Genomic DNA, 13,305 nt, shown 5'->3' on the forward strand with positions numbered 1-13,305 from the left:
AAGATCTAAATTAGGGAGTTTTCCTGCTCTGAGCCCAGGTCCCCACCCAGAAGCCTAGAACATCTCCATGGGCCTGGGTGGGAGAAGAAGGGCAGGTGTAGCAGTGACCGTCCCGCCCGCGGGCGGGGGATTGGGGGGGGCTGCCGCCAGACGCACAAAAACAACGAAATAAATCAGGACCAGAACCTCCTAATCCTTCCCGGCTGTGACGGCTACCGCTCACCCGGCCTGGGCCGCCATCGCCTGGACTGCTCCCCGGGCCTGGGAGTGGGGACAAGGCACCGCCAAGAGCGCAGAGTCCCGCCAACAGGATCGGAGCGATGCCCGGCCGGGCGTCAAGGCGTCCTCGGCTCCCGAGATGGGGGGTAGCGGGGGAGGCCCTCCCGCCAGGGTGACTCAGGCCTCCCAGACCCCCTCCGGGATAGGCAGGTTCCCGCGCCTCGGTCTATTTTTAGAGACTGCTCCAGGCCTGAGCGCAGAGGGGAAGAAACGCCGGCCTCGTGGCGGTGCAGGCGCCTGACCCGCTCCTCCAGTTCGGGGCTTGAGCCCCAGAACCTCCAGCTGTCTATCCAGAAAAGAACGGACATCCTTGGGATCGCGGGGGGTGGGGGGGTGGGGTGGAGGTGCAGGCCCAATAAATGCATTCCCTCCCCATCCCCCACGCCCGCCTTCCTCCTCCCGCTCCTCTAAGCCTGGCAGTTCCAGGGAGCTGGGCGCGGCCTCCCGAGAAAAGACCTTTGTTAAGTGGGGCCTGGAGCCTCCCGACGGTCGGTCTGTCTGGCTATTGGACTGAGGGCCAGAGCGGGCGGGGCTCCCGGGCGACCTCAGCGGCTGGGGCGGAGGATGGAGCGGCTGGAGGGCTGTGCGGAGGGTGAGGGGAGGATGCGACCGGGTTCGGGAAATCCCCACCCCACCCCCATCGGCCACGCCCCTAGCTCGCCTTGGGCCACACCCACCACCCGAGGGCCTTTCCCTGACTCCACCCTAGGCCCCGCCTCCTATCTGGCTCCGCCCAGAGCCAACCTTGTATGCTGGCCCCAGGGTCCAGAGAGGCCTGGATCCCTGGCCTCTAATAGCCTGGGGCTGGAGCTGGCCCCCTCTTCTGGCGGCCGGGACAGAAGCGAGGGGAACGGGAGCCTCCTCCGCCAGCGCGGGGTCGGGGAAGAGAGCGTCAGGGAGTAACAATGGCGCCATTGACGGGGAGGCCTCTAAAGCTGAGGACGTATCTGTCTGTGGAAGCCAGGCTGTCTTGGAGGCTGAAGCGGTGGAGGCAGCCCCGAGCATGCAAGCACCCCTGTATACGCGGGCACAAAGCCGGGCACGGGGGCACTTGGGGCAGAGGTCTTTGGCCTGTTGCCCCTACTGCTGGGTGCCCTAGAGACTGAGGGCATATTCCTGGAGGGTGGGGGCAACTGCTGGCCCCCAATACATGCGCCCTTCTGGCGACTTCAGCGATGCGGGGTTTGGAGAGGCGCAAGTGGAGGCCCATCCCACCGGGGGTTGAGGGGCAGAGGATGGGAGGCGGACCGGTCTCCCAGCACCAGTCCTCCATCTAGTGGGAAGTTGGGGAATCGCGGGATGCAGAGATGGGGTGGGGGGTGGCGCCCATTGTACCCCTAATTCTTCCTTCCTCTCCCCGGATGTTCTTCCTTCCTGGCACCCTCACACAACCATCCTGCTCTGCTCCATCTCAGGGATTCGCCCCCTCCCGTAGTCATTTGAAGATCTTCCCCCCAAGTCCCATCCCTTCTTCCTCATTATCTATGGATATTATCTTCTGCCCATCACCACCACTGCCCAAGGGTCCAGGAAGCCTCTCTCCTTTGCCTGGATTCCTGCAACTCCTGCCAATTGCTTTCCCTGCCTTCAATTTTACCCTCTCTCTATCCACTTTTCTACTACTAGCAAACTAAGTGTTTCTAAACCAGAGATCTGCTCATGTCACTTCCTTGACTCAAAGCTTTCAGTGGTGGGAGTTCCCAATCATGGCTCAGCGGTCATGAACCCAACTAGTGTCCATGAGGATGCAAGTCCTATCCCTGGCCTCGCTCAGTGGGTTAAGGATCCGGCGTTCCTGTGGCTGTGGCGTAGGCCGGCAGCTACAGCTCTGGTAACACCCCTAGCCTGGGAACTTTCATATGTCTCGGGCGTGGCCCTAAAAAGACAAAAAAAAAAAAAAAAAAAGCTTCCAGTGGCTTCTCCTGGTCAAAATGAACTCTAAACCTTGGCTTGGGACTCAGGAGGCTCTTTATCACCCAGCCCCACCTCCTGAGTCCTAGCTATTCTCACAAGGCAATTTTCAGTTCCTCAAACACCCCTTGGCTCTCGGCCTTCATACCGGCCGTTCCCTTTTCCTTGCTGTCTTCAGGACTCCATCTGGCTGCTCTCCTTCTTGGGCAGGAGTCAGGAACCCCTTCTCTGAGCTCCCGCAGGACCCAGTGCCCAGGTCGCTCATCACTCACCCACTTTTGTGGCAGAATAATTTATTGATATGTTAATTATTTTGCAATTATTTTGCACCCCTCCCATTTCCAAGCTGGTATCCCAGCCATTTGATTTTTCTAGTCTCAGGGAACTTGTGCAGGGCTGAACACAAAAGCTGCTTGATGTCTGATGGCTCATCCTGACTTTTGAAAAAGCTAGCCTTCTGGAAGTGACTGTGTTCCCAGGGGATGGAGAGAAGTGGGCAGCAGATGTGGGTAGAGGAAGGACAGGGCGCAGCCAGCTGCAGAGGGGCCAGACGTGGGGGTGGTGTGAATGGTGTGGATCTGCATTCGGCAGCCCCTCTCCTGACAGGTAATAGGAGCTGGGGTGGCGGGCAGGGTGGGTAGAGCATCTGGGGTGGCTGGAGCCCAAGCCCTGGGGTACTAGCCTCAGTGCCTCCAGATGGCGGAGGAATGGCTGAGTTGCTGAACCTCGAGGGACCACATGGCTAGTACAATGGACATCTATCTCTGTGAAACCAGTGTACCCAGAATCAGGACTTCAAGCTTAGACCCGGATGGGACAATAGGACCTTGCACAAGCCTATGGAGAAAGTGGCTGGGGGCCCCAGGGATGTTTGCAATTGAATTTTATGCCAACTTGTAGGAAAGGGCTGAGGGCAAAAGTCAGATTGGAACTGATTCAATAAGAATCCAGAAATAGGGTGTTTCTTTTCTTTTCTTTCTTTCTCTCTCTCTCTGTCTTTTTTTTTTTTTTTTTGGCTTTTTAGAACTGCACCTGCAGCATATGGAAGTTCTCAGGCTAGGGGTCAAATTGGACCTGTAGCCACTGGCCTACACCACAGCCACAGCAAGGCCAGATCCAAGCCAAGTCTAGCTCACAGCAACACCAGATCCTTAACCCACTCAGCGAGGCCAGGGATCAAACCCGCATCCTCATGGATACCGGTCGGGTTCATTACTGCTGAGCCACAATGGTAACTCCCCAGAAATAGGGTATTTCTTGAGTTCATGTGCCAAGAGTTCCACATGCCCCACCTGCTTGTTGTGTCCTGGCAGGGCTGAGACTGGCTGTGCCTCATTTGGAGTGGAATCCTCAGGACGCAGCGTGGGGCGCAGCACATAGAAAGTGCTCAAAATATATTCGTTGAATTCATCTTGCCTTGGTAGCTACAGAAATCTTTCTAAAACCCAAGTCTGCTCCAGTGATTCACCAGCAGCCCTCAAAATAGAATCCCAACCCCTATCATGGCCCACAGGGCCCACTGCCATCAGAACCTGCCTTCCTCACCACTCATCTCTGCAGCCCATCCTTCTCGAACTCTCCTCTCCACCCAGACCACATGATTTGCAATTCTCCAAACCTGCCAGGTTGTTTCATACCTCCCTGCCTTTGCTTACAGGGCACCCTCTGCCTGGAGTGCCCTTTCCCCTTCTCTGCCTGCTGAGCTTTCAAGTAGTCTTCAAAGCTCAGCGCAAGGGTTGCCTTCTTTTTTTTTTTTTCCAGGGCTGCACATGCGGCATGTGGAAGTTCCCAGGCTAGGAGTCAAATTGGAGCTACAGCTGCCAGCCTATGCCACAGCCACAGCAACTTGGGATCCAAGCCACATCTTCAACCTATACCACAGCTCACAGCAATGCCAGATCCTTAATCCACTGAGCGAGGCCAGGGATCAAACCTGTGTCCTCATGGATACTAGTCGGGTTCATTTCCACTGAGCCACGACGGGAACTCCCAAAGGGTTGTCTTTTTTTTTTTTTTTTTAATTTTTATTGATACGTTGTGATAATTTATAATGTGATAATTTATGCTGCACAACAAAGTGATTCGGCCACATACACATACCCATTCTCTTTCTGATTCGTTTCCCACATAGATCATCACAGAAAGTGGGGGAGAGTTCTCGGTGCTACATAGCAGGTCCCCGTTGGCCAATTATTCCATGTGAAAAGCGTTGTCTTCTTTAAGTGGCCTTCCCTGACACTCTCCCCATGAAGGTGGAGGAGACCCTCCTGTTCCAGGCCTATTGCTCATGTCCAGGTCTGGCTCCCTCTTCCCCAAGCCCCATTTCCTGGGCTGTGGGCTTCTCCAGTGTGATGGGTCCCTAGTGCCCAGCACAGTGCCAGGGACGCCATAGGTTCTCCATAAATGCTCACTGGCCCCTGAGTCTAGCCCCAGGGACTGCTGGTGTGGCTTCAAGCAACCTCTTCCCTCCATGGACCTCAGTTTTCCTCTCTGCACAATGGGGGGAGTGGGAATCCATGAAGGCCTTGCCTTCCCTCAGTTGGGCTTGGAAGCTATGGCGTGTAAATTGCTCAGCACCTGTGTGCACTGCAGGCCAGCCAAGGGCAGAGCCTGCTGGGACATGCAGTTGCCCATGGAGCGCCCATGCATGGGCACCTGGGAGCAAGCCCCTGCCTAAATAGCCGCACATGACACTCTCACGTACAAGCAGACGTGGCCTTCATCCTCAATCAACCATTGGCCTTGACAGTGAAAAATTCAGCAGGAGCAAGAGCTGCCAGACGGGCAGCAAGTTAATATGCAAGGAGGGAGCCTCCTGCAATATACATGCCCTGAGGTTGATATCCTCTGGGGCTCTCCCCTTCCCAGGCCTGCCAGGCAAAGCCCCCCTCTCCACTCCCAGGTCTAGAGGCAGACCCAGCCTGTGGCGAGACTTTAGCTTTGCCTGCTTCCTGGATACCCACCTCTTGATGTGCTATGGGAACCTTAAATTCCACATTCATTCATTCATTCATCCATTCGACAATATCTATTGAGTTCATATCGTGTGCCAGGCAACAGTATGTATGTTCGTGAATATCACCGAGTTTTGTCCCCAGAGGCTTACAATCTAGTGAGGGAGACCGGCAATAAACAGGAAACAGGTGCTGTAATTCAGACTGGGAGAAGAAATACTAGGGCAGAATTAGGGTGATGTGATAACAAAATGATTCAGAAGGGTAAGGGGTAGGCAAGGAAGGCCTTTCTGAGGAGGTGGTATTAGGGCTTCAATCTAAAGATGAGGAGCCAGCAGAGCAGCTAACCAGGGAAGAGCCATGCAAGGGGTTGGGTACAGCACATGCAAAGGGCCTGGGGTGAGAAACCATGCAATGTGTCAGAGGAGAACAAAGGAGGCCAGGTAGCTGGAGGTCTGTCAGTGAGGAGACAGTGGCAAAAGACTCAGTCAGAGTGGTGGGTGGGTGCTTAACTTTATTCTAAGAGCATCAGAGACCCCTGGAAGGTTTTGGGCAGGAGAAACAAAATCCATCCCTCTCCCTGCTTCCCCCCACCTTGGTATCCTTCTTAGAAACTGTTTTCCTCATATTTACACTGTTAGTGCCCAGCTCAGGGTCTGACACAAGTTGGCATCAGACAATGTTTACTGAACAAATGAATGACCAAGTCAGGGTCTCCTGGCTCCAGGCCTGAGCAAGTGGTTCTGAGTGGGTGAGCTGGGCCACTGAGGAGTCCATGGGCAGCTCAGGATGGGAGTCAACTGGGCAGACTAAGACCTTTAGATGCTCTTAGTGTTCCCTATCCATCATTCATAATAGAAATCATAGTAACCCATGAAACATTATTCTTACACATGCGCTGAAATGAAAACAACTTCTTCGAGGATTTTTCTTTTTTCTTTTTTTGCTTTCTAGGGTCGCACCTGCAGCATACGGAGGTTCCCAGGCTAGGGGTTGAATTGGAGCTGTTGCTGCCAGCCTATACTGCAGCCACAGCAATGTGGGATTCGAGCCACGTCTGCGACCTACACCACAGCTCACGGCAACGCCAGATCCTTAACCCACTGAGCAGAGCCAGGGATTGAACCAGCAACCTCATGGTTCCTCGTTGGGTTCATTAACCACTGCGCCACGATGAGAATTCCTCTTTGGGGATTTTTCAGTTGCAAAACTCTGGATAAGTTCATTGAAACTGTATCTCTTCCCACTTATGTGTTGCTGCCACCTTGCTGGGGCCCCAAGCTGGACTGTCTGCCTGTTGGGTCACCTGGTGCTAGATGGCAGGCCTGGCCCAAATGTCCCCTTGGTGACAAAGTCTTGGCCCGTGAGCTTGCGATAACAAGCAGCATCAAGTGTGCCACAGTGGCCCGGGCCTGACAGTGAGCGGCCTCATAGCAGCGTGGTTGGTAGGTTGCACTGGGCATGCAGGTGGGGGGCTCCAGGAGCCTGAGCGGGCACAGCCCTCGGGCTCTGGGTCTCAGGACTTGCCCTCACTTTTCTCCCGCGGTGGCAAACTTCAATTTCTATCCTTCCCTCCATCACTCAACTCGCAACCACATCTACTCTGTGTATGGCCCCTGCAGGGAATGAAGTGTAGTTCCTGCCTGGGAGCAACGTGGACCTCCCCTCCCCTCCTCCTCCCTGGAGACAGGGCTCAGGAAACTAAAAAAAAAAGCAGATCAGGAATTTTCAGGTAGAACAGAAAGCTGGGCGGCCGAGGGCATCACCCCCACAGGCAGGCTGGTTTTCCCAGGCTGACCCCACGCTGAGCTCTTCCTCCACTGGGTTTCAGTACTGCCCCCGCCATGGGTGGGAAGTGACAAATGAGCTTGAGGAAGTGGAGGGGCGCTGTAGGTAATCGATGGCATTAACATGGTGCCCAAATTAAATATTGACTTTCTCAGTTGACTCTAGGGATGTCTGGATTGAAGGCTGGGGCTGTGCCGTGCCACTGCAGGGGATGGGGCCATACCAGCCTAGAGCAGCCCCGGTGGGGAGAGGAGGCTTGTGGGGAGGGCTCACTCTTGCGCCTGCCTGGTCAGAAGGAGCAGGGACAAAGGCTACAGAGAGCCCAGGACACCAGGTCTATATCTTTATTTTGCACTGAGAGCTCCCCATAGAGTCCAGAGTTCCCTCCTCCCAGAAGATCTCAGAGCCAGGGTTTTGTTGAAGGCCCACCCCATCTTCCCCCAGGCCTTTCAGGAACTGTGGCTGGCCTGCAGCCCAACAAATGAGCAGAATCCATCTCTGTGATGATATCCATTACCAGGTGTCAGGACCCTGCCTCCCAGGATGGTAGGGCTGATTATTTTTTGTCTGTCATTATGGAGGTTCTTGTCATTATGTAGGTTCTTGGGGAGAGGGTAAGGACAGCCTCTCCACTCTTGGAGACAGTCCATCATTCTCCCCAGCTATTTCACCTTCAGGGCAAATAGTGGGCCCTGAGCTTTCTTAACCTCTTTTCTTTTTTTTTCTTTTTGCTTTTTAGGGGTGCATTCGTGGCATATGGAGGTTCCCAGACTAGGGGTCTAATTGGAGCTACAGCTGCCAGCCTACACCAGAGCCACAGCAACGCAGGATCTGAGCCAAGTCTGCAACCTACACCACAGCTCACGGCAATGCCGGATCCTCAACACTGAGCGAGGCCAGGGATTGAACCCACACCCTCGTGGTTCCTAATCGGATTCGTTTTCGCTGTGCCACAACGGTAACTCCTCTCTCCCTCTTTTCATAGCTCCACTTCAAGAACTGACTATCCTGTCTTAATTTCTTCACCTCCAAATCTACAGCCTGCTCTAGTAAGGCTTCCTGCCATGCCATCCCAGCCTTTCTCCTGAATTCTAATCCTATATGTCTAAACAACTACCTCCTTGAAATTGCCCCTTGTCAATCTCCAAAGTACTGCCAAGGTTAGCGCACTCAAGGTGAAAGCCATGACTGTCTCCCCCAAAGCTGGTCCTCTTCCTGGCCTCCAAATTCATGGAATGGTCATCCATCCAGGTGTGTAAGACAGAAGCCCACAGTCACCCTTGGCTCCTTCGATACTGTCCATACCAGGGGCTCACAGTTCCACCACTGCATGCATATAGATTCCATGCCTGGTCCGTAGCTACCCCTCTAGTTAAAGGTTTCCTTTGTATGGACAGTCTCATCACTGGTCTCTCTGCAGCCACCTCACTCTTCAGTAACCACCCCATCCATCTCCCATCCACCCAGAGCAATCCTGTTAAATCTGATCATACCACCCTCTGCCTAACACTTCTTGACTCCCCACGAGTCTGAAATGCCCAACCCTTATTGTGGGTTTTGTGACTCCCCTGCTCTAGACATTCAGCGTGTGTCTGGAGGGCCCGAGAGGGTAGGGGTGTCCCCGGGGTTGGTGTTCTTGGAGGAGTACAGGGAAGAATAATGGGGGGCACTGGGAATTGGCCCTAAGAAGCCCCAACTGTTGGACCCCAGGAGCTGCCTGAGTGGGCAAGAGAAAGCCTTGAGGGAAATGAGTCCAGAGAGACAAGTTGGCAGCATCCTGCACACAGGTTCTCCCTCAGGCCACCTAATTTCCTTTTAATTGGTGCCTAATAGAAGTGAATTAAACCCAATTGAGCTTAATGTGTCCGTTCAAGTGCCATTCCTAACCTGCCTCCCTTCTCCCAGGGTCTGGGAGGAAGAGACAGGCTGTGGGGGTGGTTGCAGGGGTGAGGGGAGAGGTGCACCCTTCCCCCAGCCCTGCTGAGGTAGGTCTGACACCAGGGCACAGGTCTCCCCAGGAGCTTCTCCTATATCCCCAACACCCCCTCCCACCCACCTGTGTCCCCCGAATACCTGGATCCTAGGAACACCGACTTAGGATCTACTTGATGCTGGCACTGTGTTTATGTCACCTCCATGAACACTCAGCATGACCCAGTGAGACAAGCAGGACTCATACCTCCTTTCCAGAGAGCACACTGAATTGACCTACCCAAGGTCACTCCCCACCTTTGTTCTGTCTAGAGCTGTGCTGTCCAATATGATAGCCACTAGCCACACACAGTCACTGAGTCCTCAGAATGTGGCCAGGCTGAATTGAGACATACCACACACTAGATTTCGGAGACTTAGCATGGAAAAGGAATGTAAACTATCTTGCCAGTAATTTTCTATATTGATTATGGGTTTAAATAATAGTATTTTTGATATAGTGAGTTAAACACATTAATAAATGAATTTCACTTTTTTTACATTTATTTATTTATTTAGTCATTTTAGGGCCACACCCGTGGCATATGGAGGTTCCCAGGCTAGGGGTCGAACAGAGCTGTAACCGCTGGCTTTATGCCACAGCCACAGCAATGCCAGATCCAAGCCGTGTCTGCGATCTATACTGCAGCTCACGGCCACGCTGGAGGCTTAACCCACTGAGCGAGGCCAGGGATAGAACCCACATCCTCATGGATCCCAGTTGGGTTTCTTACTGCTGAGCCATAACGGGAACTCCTATTTTTTTTTTTTTTTACTTTTAAAAATAGCTACTAGAAGATTTTAAATTACATATATAGTTTGCATTATATATTTTTTGGTTGTCCCCTAGGGTATGGTCTTATGAAAGTAGGATGCTCACCCATGATCTTTCTTGCTGGAAGGCAAAGAAAGGCTGCAGCTGAGCTTGAGTGAGCTTCTCAAGAGGGCTCATCGATGGGGAGGGCACGAGGTCCCTTTCAGCACCCTGGACAGCATCCAAGGCTGGCTTTCTACTTGGGGTCCTATGATAACATCGAGACCCAGGAATAACCAGGAGAGGGATGGATACCACCTGCAAAACTCTCCCCAGGAATAACATCAAGCTGTGTTCTGGATACCCAGTGAGGAAGCCTGGGTAAGGATTATCATTATCCCCATTTTGCAGATGAAGAAATCAACATTCGAGAGATTTGTGCATTCCCTTCCATCTGTTCATGGAGCCCTTGGCTGAGTGCACAAACCCAAACCAGGTCAACATAGATGACAGCCATTCTGTGTGAGCGGTGCAAGAGTGAAAGTGTGCCAGGGCTGTGGGAGCCCAGCAAGTGCTGACTGCTGGGGCCAGGAGTTTATGGGTGGCTTCACACAGGGGACCATTGGAACTAGATCTGGGAGGATGAAGGGGAATTTGTCTGTGAGCAGGTGGAAGTTTCTTTTTCTTTTTTTTTTTTTTGTCTTTTTGCCATTTCTTGGGCCGCTCCCGCGGCGTATGGAGGTTCCCAGGCTAGGGGTCTAATCGGAGCTGTAGCTGCCAGCCTATGCCAGAGCCACAGCAACGCGGGATCCGAGCCGCGTCTGCAACCTACACCACAGCTCACGGCAAGGCCGGATCGTTAACCCACTGAGCAAGGGCAGGGATCGAACCCACAACCTCATGGTTCCTAGTTGGATTCGTTAACCACTGCACCACGACGGGAACTCTGGAAGTTTCAGGCAGAAGGAATGGTATGTGCAAAGGCACAGAAGTGAGAGAGATGGGCCACTAGAGGTAGGCAAGAGCCACATCACCAAGAACCTTGCATTGTAGGCTAATTCTAGTGTCCCTGGAAGGCTGCTGAGTAGGGAGGGCAGTGGCTTGGCCAGATCTGGATTTGGAAAGATCACATCTGGACTAGGGGGATAGCTGGAGGCAGATAATGAAGACAGTGAGATGAGAAATTCAAGGCCAGAAAAGACATGACAGGTTGTTATCTAACCCATTAGATATTAGCCCAAATGAAAGGATTATCAAGCCTACAAATAAAGAAACCCAAGTCAGACAGGGCCCAGTGACCTGTCTGAGGAAACACAGCAAGTCAGTGCCTCGGGAGTGGGGACTGAGGGGCAGAGAGAAGCACAGCCCTTGACCCAGGAAAGCTCTGCCCCTGAACATGGACGTGATGAGTCTCAAAGCCCCAAAGAGCTACAGTTGTGGCTGCTCTTGGAACAGAATCAACAAGGTGAATACTAAACTCTTCAAACCAGATGCAAAATGAAACTCAACAGGGAAGGCGAATGTACACTGCAGCTCAGCCTGAGAGATCCCTGCGGTGGCCAGCAGAGCCCAGGGCTGGGAAGGAGGGAGGCAGGAACACAGGAGAGGTGGTTCCTCTGAGAAAGCCCTGGTCCAGGAATGTGGGGTGAGGTGTGCTGGCACAAGGTCACGGCCAAGGGCTCTGTGTGAACCTATCACCCCACTCTGGGAACAAAAGGTCTCCCCTTTTGGAGACCTACCCCCCTCCTCCTCCCCTGAGGTTCCCGAGGGGGCTGCCAGTCACAATGCCCCGCCCCCTGCCTGGAGCCAATCAGAGCCCTTCCTTGGGGATTTTCTGATTTGAATGCAGGAGACAGTTTCTTTCCCTCTGGGGGCAGAGTTGAATGATAGGAGCTGGGAAAAGGAAGCCTGTCTAGTCCAGGGGGGATGAGGAAGCTTGCCTAAAAGAATGGAGCAGACCCAGGGAGCAGCTGGAAGGGACAGGGAGATCTGGCCACACTATGACCCTGACCCTCATCACCAAGGGCCAGCCACCTGCCCACCGCATCCCTGCTGCAGCTTGCAACTCCTAAGAGAACAAAGTCCCCTTCAACCTAAGCTAGCTGGTTCTGGGACTCAGCCAACTTGGGCCCCAAGTTCCAATATAGCCATTTACAAGCCATGGGAGTTTGGGAAAGTCAGGTCCCTTCTCTCAGCCTTGATCTTCTCATCTGCAAAATGGGGGAATCCCAATACCTACCTTGCAGACTCAAGTGAGGTGGTGCCTGAGTGAGAACTTTGTACCCGTAGGTGCTGGAGCTGCCTGAGGGGAGGAGGCCCAGGTGATGAGTGACCATCTGGGGGCCAGGCACCTGCTCCCTCCTCTGACCAGGCCCACAGCTGGCAGGATTCAGAGGAGACTGAGGGAGCCTCTACCACCATGGCTATCCCTCCTGCAGCCCCTCCAGGGGGCCATTAGCTGTGACCCCCAGCCCCACCCCAGCAGCCAGTCCCTTCTTTCTCCCCTATCCAGGCTCCTATGGCACCTAACCCCTCCCTCTGACATGTCCACCCCTGACGGTCCGCTCTCCCTGGACCTGCGACTGTGTCTCGGAGTCCCTGGCGAGGGACCCAGAGATGGCTGTGCTGCTAAATCACCAGACCAGCAGCTGCACCTGCAGCCTCCTCACTCCAGCTGCCTGACCACAGAACAGCCACGGCAAGACGTTTCCACACCGATCCTACACGCTCTCTTTGTGCATTTCTGGGAACCGGGTAGGATCCACTCGCGTGTGTGACAACTATACCCCACAATGAATCTCCCACCCTTGCTCTCTGGCACCAAGCCAGCCTGGCCCCTCCACTCCACACCCACCCTGAGCCCTAGGACCTAAGGCTCCCCCACCACCCAGCTCCCAGCCACTGTCCTGTGACCCCGAAAGGCAGGTCCCAGGAAGTTGAGCTCAGGCTTCTGGTCCTACCAGGGGAGGCACTAATGATGGTGAGGTCCTAGCCCTGCCTCTGACTGTGGCCTTGAGCAAGTCACTTCCCATCTCTGGCCTCATTTTCTTATCTACAAAATGGGCCACCTAAAACCTTCCGGCAAGGTTGCTGCAAGGGGCTGGGGACCAAGTGTGTGGAGCTCCTAGCACACAGCACAGCATGAGACCGCATGCCCTGAACACCAGCTAATACTTAAAGAACTCCTTCTGTGCCAGGCTCTCGCTCGGCGCTCTACATGTGTGAATGTGTTCCATCCTCCTAACAACCCTGTGAGGTATACTGCTACCAGCTCCACTGCACGGAGGGGGAAACTGAGGCCACTAAGCTCTGCCTGGGCTCCTGTCCAAGCAGTCTGGCCTCTGGGTCCCAGTGAAAGGCAGCCATGACCATCACAGCCACTGGGGAAGTCCTGCTCCAAGGGCCACCCCCCCACTCCCCGTGTGCTTACTTCAGGCCCCAACAGGGGAAGGGTATGTGCAGGGTCTCTCAGGAAGGAAGGGACAAAGATTGGGGTCAGAGCCCAGGCCATCCCTCCCATTCGGGCCAGCCTGACCCCATCACAATTTGATGAGAACAAGCGAGCTGAACCACAGAGACACAAGAACAAAGCTGGGGGTCCCAGGGCTGGACCTTCCCCTGGGAGAAGCAAACAGCTCAGCAGCAAAA

General features: G+C 54.0%; 1 protein-coding gene across 1 annotated transcript in view; it reads right to left on the bottom strand.

Annotated features, from left to right (window-relative positions):
• COL16A1 (collagen type XVI alpha 1 chain) overlaps window positions 1–870 on the bottom strand; it is a 65,987-nt gene extending 65,117 nt beyond the window's left edge. The window contains exon 1 of the mRNA XM_047793010.1: window positions 736–870. The gene's annotated coding sequence lies outside the window, so the exon portion shown is untranslated. The remainder of the gene's footprint in view (window positions 1–735) is intronic.
• Window positions 871–13,305: the final 12,435 nt, after the last annotated feature.

Source organism: Phacochoerus africanus, chromosome 8 (assembly GCF_016906955.1).
Source record: "Phacochoerus africanus isolate WHEZ1 chromosome 8, ROS_Pafr_v1, whole genome shotgun sequence".
Lineage (NCBI taxonomy): Eukaryota > Metazoa > Chordata > Mammalia > Artiodactyla > Suidae > Phacochoerus > Phacochoerus africanus.